The 7,151-nt window shown below is 40.0% G+C and overlaps 1 long non-coding RNA gene across 1 annotated transcript; it reads right to left on the bottom strand.

Moving 5' to 3' along the window:
- Window positions 1-241: 241 nt before the first annotated feature.
- On the bottom strand, window positions 242-6,585 carry LOC142491950 (uncharacterized). The gene is made up of 3 exons (XR_012800611.1): window positions 6,499-6,585; window positions 2,990-3,085; window positions 242-561 (listed from the first exon to the last, which is right to left on the bottom strand). It is a non-coding gene; the product is annotated as an uncharacterized LOC142491950 (long non-coding RNA).
- Between the last annotated feature and the right edge of the window lie 566 nt (window positions 6,586-7,151).

Raw genomic sequence — 7,151 nt, 5'->3', positions numbered from 1 at the left:
CAATGATATATATATAATGATAAAGCCATATATCTCTGGTAAAGTCGCCTTCTTATCTGTTCCAGCAGTAATTGCAGAAAATATTAAATATGCGTAACTGCAGTCAGGTCTAGGACTTAACATGATGTACAGTACTGTTCAGTACTGTTCAGTGTAAGTTTATTCAGTAATTGCACAGGAATAGCAATGTAGAATAATTTCTGCAACATTCTGTTTTGATATTTTAATGTGAAACGCCTACATTTGATAATGTCTTCAGCAACAAAGGTCAATTAACAATGGATCACTGTAATGGACACTGTTTTTATCTGCTTTTTAAACAACTGCAAATTGACTACCCACTACCCATTGTATAGTCTATGCAAAGAGATCACTTTTGCCATCTGGCGGATATGCGCAGAACTGTAACCACACACATCAGAATCCAGGTAATCTAGGTAATCAGCTATGGTAAACAAAGGTGTGATTGGCAGACTTCACGGTAAGATGATATAGTGAATGCCACGTGGAATACAGCAGACTTCACTGACGCTGGTCCGAGAAATGGTCAAATAGTGGCCGCTGTATTTGTAAAAGATAAATAAGGTCATGAATTATTAGGATCTAGATAGAATTAGGAAAGACAATGGTGTTGATTTATGAAGGGAAATTTGGAGGGAAATTGGCACAAATTGCATAATCTTAATCTTACTCCAAATTTTGCACCGTGTGCATCAATTTGCGATATGGGGAGTGAGGGAGATGTAACATGATGCACAAATTATAATCAGATTTATTAAACACTGTAACTTTTTGCATCACTTTTTGATTTTGCTTATGCTTTATAAATATCTCACAGGTCTGAGGTGTAAGCTTTTCTGGTAAACAATTAGCATCAAATGTAAGAAATGGAAATAAGCAAAATAAGTAATTAGTTTATTGACATTTTTTAATGTTGATACATCTTGTCAACATTCTATTTATATATTTTTTCAAATATACTATTTACTTTTTTGAAATTAACATTTTCAACGTATATAAATATTACTAAAATCTAAAGGCTGCCCTGGAACGGATTTTTTAAAATAATGTCCTACATTTTTCTTCCCTGTCAGTCAGGAAGAAAATAATGTTCCTGAATGCAAAGTAGCAAGCAATTAACATTATTTATTATCAATGTACTGTATTCAGTGTAACCATTTGGACACTGCAAGTTCTAGGGCTATGCAAATTATGATATCAATAAATTCTATACAGGAATGAACTCATCTAGTGCACAAGATTAGATATCTGCTGGTCTTGCTCACTGGTGAACAGGAGTCAAGTAAACTTGAAAAGTGAATTGCATTGTCATGTTCCAAAGCTTGCCTAGCTTTTAGAGAGAGTACTTTACTTACAGATCAAGAAAAAAGTGCAGAATTCAGTGTGGTTATCCTGGGAGCAGGGCCGCAGAGAGGAGGGGAAGAGCAGGGAAAAGTGTCTCGGCTCGGTGCTGTGGAGGGCTCAGTCGGCTGGCGCTGGAAGTTGGGCATGGCTAGAGGTCGGGCCCAACTTCTGTGTCCCACTGCCAGGCATCTGGTTGTTGCTGCCACTGGGCACCGGCTCTCCCCAGCTTGCACTCTCTCTCCCACCGGTGCTCTCCAGAAGCCGAGTCTGAATTCCGGATGTTCCTAGCTTGTGGCACACACCAGTGGAAGAGAGAGGTCCGGTGTGGGAAAAGGCAGCAGCTGGGGAGAGCCGGGGCTGAGACAGGCACAGCTGCTGGGCCTCTGGTTGCTGTCGCTGGGCCCCAGCTCTCCTCAGCTCCTCTTTCTCTCGCTGGTGCGCTCTGGAAGCTGGGTGCACCCGGAAGAGTCAGGCCCAGTGTGGGAAGAGGAAGCTGGGGACAGCTTGGAGCCAGGGTCCGGCAGTGGCAACCAAAGGTAAGTGTTAATTGTATTTGTGGTGGGGGTGGTGGTACTGGTATTTGTGTGTGTGGGGGGGGGGTGGTGGTAATTTATTTGGGAGGTGGTGGTAATTGTATTTAGAGGTTGTTGTAATTGTATCTGGGGGTAGTAGTGGCAATTGTATCTGGGGGTAGTAGTGGTAATTGGATCTGGGGGTAGTAGTGGTAATTGGATCTGGGGTAGTGGCAGTGTTATCTGGGGGTAGTAGTGGTAATTGTATCTAGAGTGGGTAGTAGGGATAATTGTATTTAGGGGGTAGTAGAGGTAATTGTATTGGGGTAATGGTGTTTGTATCTGGTTGGGGGTGTTTGCACCTGAGGGGGTTGCATCTTGTGGGGTGTGGTTAGTGTCTGCATCTGGGGTTTGTGTAGTTGTATCTGTATCTGGGGGTGTAGGGGTATCTGTATTTGGGGGTGGGGGTGGTAATTGTATTTTGGTGGTGGTAATTGTATTTGGGAGTGGGTGGTGGTAATTGTATTTGGAGTGGTGGTAATTGTATTTGGGGGGCATTGTATTTGGGAGTTGGTGGTAATTGTATTTGGGGGTAAGTGGTAATTGTATGTGGGGGTATCGGTAATTGTATCTGGGGGAAAGTAGTGGTAATTGTATTGTGGGGTAGAGGTGTTTGTATCTGGTTGGGGGGTGTTTTAATCTGGGGGGGTGTTTGCATCTGGGCTGGTGTATGCATCTGGGGGTGAGTAGTGCTGTCTGTATCTGGGGGGGGTAGTGGAGTCTGTATCTATGGGGGTGTAGTGGTGTATGTATTGGGAGGGGGTTTTGTGTGTGTATTGGGGGGTTTGAATGGGCAGCATGGGAGGGGGAATAGTATGCGTATTGGGGACAATTGTGTGTATAGCCAGAGCATAAGTGGGAAATTAATGTGAGGAAAAAGGTGATTGATTTAGAGGGGGTAATTGAGTGATAGCAGGGTGGGGGAGAGAGAAGAGAGAGGGAGTGTAAAAGAGGGAGGGGAGAGTGATTGAGGAAGAGAAGGGGGAAGAGTGAAAGATAGAGGGGGGAGAGAAATACAGGTCTGAAAGGGAAGGACTTGCAAGGCCACCAACCTGGGGAGGGTGGGAGTGGGTGGAACGTCCCGGGTGAAGATCTAGTCCTGGGCCCCAGGAAATCTGTTGGCGTCCCTCCCTGGGAGAGTAACATCTCTGATACAGAAGAGAGGAAGGAAGAGACTTAGGAAAGGAAGTCATCTACGATACCAATACAGTATTGTTAAGTGTCTAAGTTCAAAGGACTTAAGCTTTACAAGGTCAGCTAGTACAGCTGGAACCAAAACCAATTAAGCGCTTGATTTGTTTTGTTACCCATTGATAGCCTGCTTTGAAAAGGTCATCCCAAAATGACCAGCAGTTCTCAATATCAGGCATGCACTTGTAGAAAAACATTAGGTAATTGACCACTGCTCCACATATTCCTGGAAGCACTGCTAATGTATTACACTTTGCAAATGACTGCTTCCTAATTCATTTCTGTCTCTTTCAACAATAGATTGTTGTGTTTGCTCTTCCAGTGTTCTTCAAGCAGGGGCCCAATTTTACCACACACTGAATTCTAAAACATTACTACTTACTATGTGTTGTTCTCAGATGTTGTAAAGTAAATTAGTGTTTAGTATGAGATCAAAGAGGTCAATACCACAGTAAAAAATAAAAACATATCAGACATACATTTGAATAACAATTAAACATGTCCTAAATAGATTCAAAACTAATATAAAATGGTTTCTTAAGTGAAGGATAACAGCATTTTTGCAGCTCTAATAAATCCTTGTCACGCAGCTGTATAGACTGCAACAGGATATTTTCTCCTTCTCTTAAGCAATATATTTATTTTCCCTTGAATGCAGTGGTTACACCATGAGTAAGTGAACCTGGACCTATTAAAGGAAAAATGTAAAGAGAGATGATAACTTATTTTTGCTGGCATAAATATGTTGTGTTTAAAATGTCCAGCATCTGGCACAGTTTCATTTAGGTAAAACATTTGCTCTTGGGGAGAATTCCTTTGAAGTGGGAGCATATGTATAAGTTTATACCATTCATATATCATGCTAACCAAATGTAACATTGCAAAATAGACATGGCTGAAAGTGAAAACACCAGACACTGCACAATATATTAATTAATGAGGCAAGTCTGTCTCAAAATGGAAGGGAAGTCTGTCTCAAAATGGAAGGGAAGTCGTCTCAAAATGGAAGCGAAGTCTGTCTCAAAATTAATATTTAAAAATGAACTGTTTGGTTTAGCAAAATGTTGGGGTCACTCATTAACCAGTGTTAGCAATTACAGCTTAGTGAATATACCCCTTTGATGTATGAGAACTTCTGTCAACAAACTTTTGGGACTTGGTTGAAAGGTGATGAAAACCTCAGTGGCTAGGACACACTGAACAGCATGTCTGCATAGATGTGTGTCTAACGTTATACATCCAGTAATGTTCACAAATTATTTGCAAGCACTAGTACTGCACCGACACACTTTATTCGAGCAAATACCCAGTATGTACCTGGCAGATACCTGGAATGCGCCGCTCCTCACCTCTGACAAGCCCCGTTGCGTTTGCCTTCCCAGCCTGGGTTCATGCCTGGCTGACGGGCGGCTGATCTGTTAAATGATAATGATTAGGATTTAATAGGCTGCAATGCTTCGCGTGTCTACCAGATGGCATAAATTCATGAATTGTAATGTAGTATATATATATATATACTGTGCAGTATTGCAGCCAGCGGGAATAAAATGCTTCAATCCCTGCCTGGAAAATACCTCAATGCACTCGGGCAGAAAACAGTCACAAACCTCAATACACCCGGGTATACCAGAATTCGTGGGACTAGCCGAGCTCGAATAAAGTGTGTCGCCAGTGTACTGACACTCAATCTTTCTGCTTTCTGCTACGGGGTTAGTGCTGCATACAAATGCCACCAAACAAACAAAAATAAAATAAGAATTGTCAATAATGTTCCTGTTTTATTCTATAGAGCCCCTTCCATTTATTAAATATTCAGTTAATCCCTTCCTCGCCAGAGACGCCCAAGAAGCATTGCTAAATTAAAAACCGTTTGCTAAATTCACAAAAAACCATAAGCGCTTTTGCTTGTGAACTGAACTTTGTCTGGAATCAGGAAAATCCCCAAATTAAAATGTATTAAATAAATCGAATGTGATCTCTTATCCTTATCAAAATGTAGGCTTTTTTTTAACATAGGAAAATAAAACAGTACCACAAAGGTAAAAGGTCAAGATGCATGTGCCAGCATTAGGTAGATATCTCCTTCATAACAAGGGGTGACATTTTCAGACACCTTCTGCAAAGTAGACAGAAGATGTCCGGAAATTCTATTATGTTACTGTCACAAATATGTTTGTTCTAATAATATATGTCCTGTTTTTACACACCAATGAGGATTGGAGTATTGATGGAAGACATTATATAAGGGGTATCTGAAATATATTGCCCACAACTACAGAATAAATATTTAAAATGTTTCCCCCATACGAAGTTACAATATCTTTCAAAAACAATTTTGCTTTCTCTATGACCTGTCCAATTTCTGTAACTTAATAATATTTTCAAGAAATGTCATTACTCTTATTAAAGGTAAATAGATAGATATTTGACACTGTCGCTAATACACAATAACCTGCTCTGTAATCATGTTTCTAAACATAACTGTTGCGACATTTGTGTCAGTAGTTTTTTTCAAGTGCCAGATAGAAGTAATTCTGGGTTATAATGTGTGTCTGATTAAAGTGATGAAGCAGTTGGCCTGTTTATTTGAAGGTTGGGTGTGTCATTTTTAATGACGACAAATGTAACCTTTCAAATAGATTATTTGTTTTGAATGTTAAGTATTTCTATAGCAATGAATAATTAGAACATACCCAGGAGAGTCTGGTAGAAGAAAGTTGCTACTTTATAAATCAAAACTATGAAGTGAAATATGATACATTATTGCATGAATGGGAGTCACTGGGAATGGAAAAAGTATCATTATTTTCCACACATTTTGTAAGACAATTTTCTTTAAATAATTACATCAATGGGAAGCTTGTGAAGAACTTTTTCTATCTAATACATCTACCTTAATGTGCTACAACAATTTGTGATGTGCTCCCCCTTCTGGAAGCTGTTGATAAAGTAATGGGTCTCCTTAAATATAAATAGAATGTCTGTTTACAGACTATACAACACATAATGAATTAGCAAACTTTCAGTGATTGAGACGGGACGCTTTCTTTGAGATCTGGTCAAGTACAAAATCCATGAACTATATTTATAGAAAATAACCATTTATATTGATAAATCACGAGGTAGTATTGCGAACATGAGAAAATCATAAAGATAATATATTTTTATAAATTGTTTTTTTTCATATAACACTTAAAATGTATGCAATGCTATATGTACAATTTTCACAGAAACCTGCCCTGAAGAGATATCATCTATTTTTGGTGCTTGAGATACAATGTGATAACGTGACACTGTTGCCCAGTGTCACAAGAAAGACAATATTGGGATTCAAACTAGGTAAGAAGCTTAAGAGGCAGAGGCCACTAACCTGCTTCTTAAACCCATATCAGGCATATCAAAGAAGGACTGCAAATTATATTACATTTTCAGTCCCCCAAACTGCAAGGCATAAAGAACTATAGTTACTAAATGACAGTTTGTAAGGGTTCCGGTCCGAGGGTTTTCTGGGACTTGCCCTTACGTGGCCGTTGCAGTCATCTTTGTTCCTGGCAAACCTCTTTGTGGAGTTTGTAATTTGCTACACCTTTTCCAGGATCTTAAACAGCAGCCAGCTACTCCAAGCCTTTGCACGATCATGATATTCTATTCTGTGTTTTTGCAGACTTGCAGAACCGCCGTGCAGGTTTTGCAGAACCGCCGTGCCTGGTTCCTGTGTAATAGTCTTGTTTCCGGTTCCTATTTGTCTGCAGCTCTGGCTGTATTACCCGTCATCCTACCTGTAGATTACCTGTTGCCGACCCCAGTCTGTGACCCCTACCTTCCATCTCTGCTATCTATTGAAAAAACATACAGGACCCCTATAAGCTCATATTGAACCTCCAAAATAACCGCAACATATATATATATGCGTATAAGTGTCAAAGAGGAGTGCTACTGAGCATGGCAATATATATTTAAAACCAGAGACAGAACATGAAACACAGTCAGAGCCCAGTCTAATGACACGAATACAATGTACAG

The sequence above is a fragment of the Ascaphus truei genome, chromosome 4, assembly GCF_040206685.1.
Source record: "Ascaphus truei isolate aAscTru1 chromosome 4, aAscTru1.hap1, whole genome shotgun sequence".
Lineage (NCBI taxonomy): Eukaryota > Metazoa > Chordata > Amphibia > Anura > Ascaphidae > Ascaphus > Ascaphus truei.
Note: the sequence above shows the minus strand (reverse complement) of the source record. Positions and strands in the feature narration are given on the sequence as shown.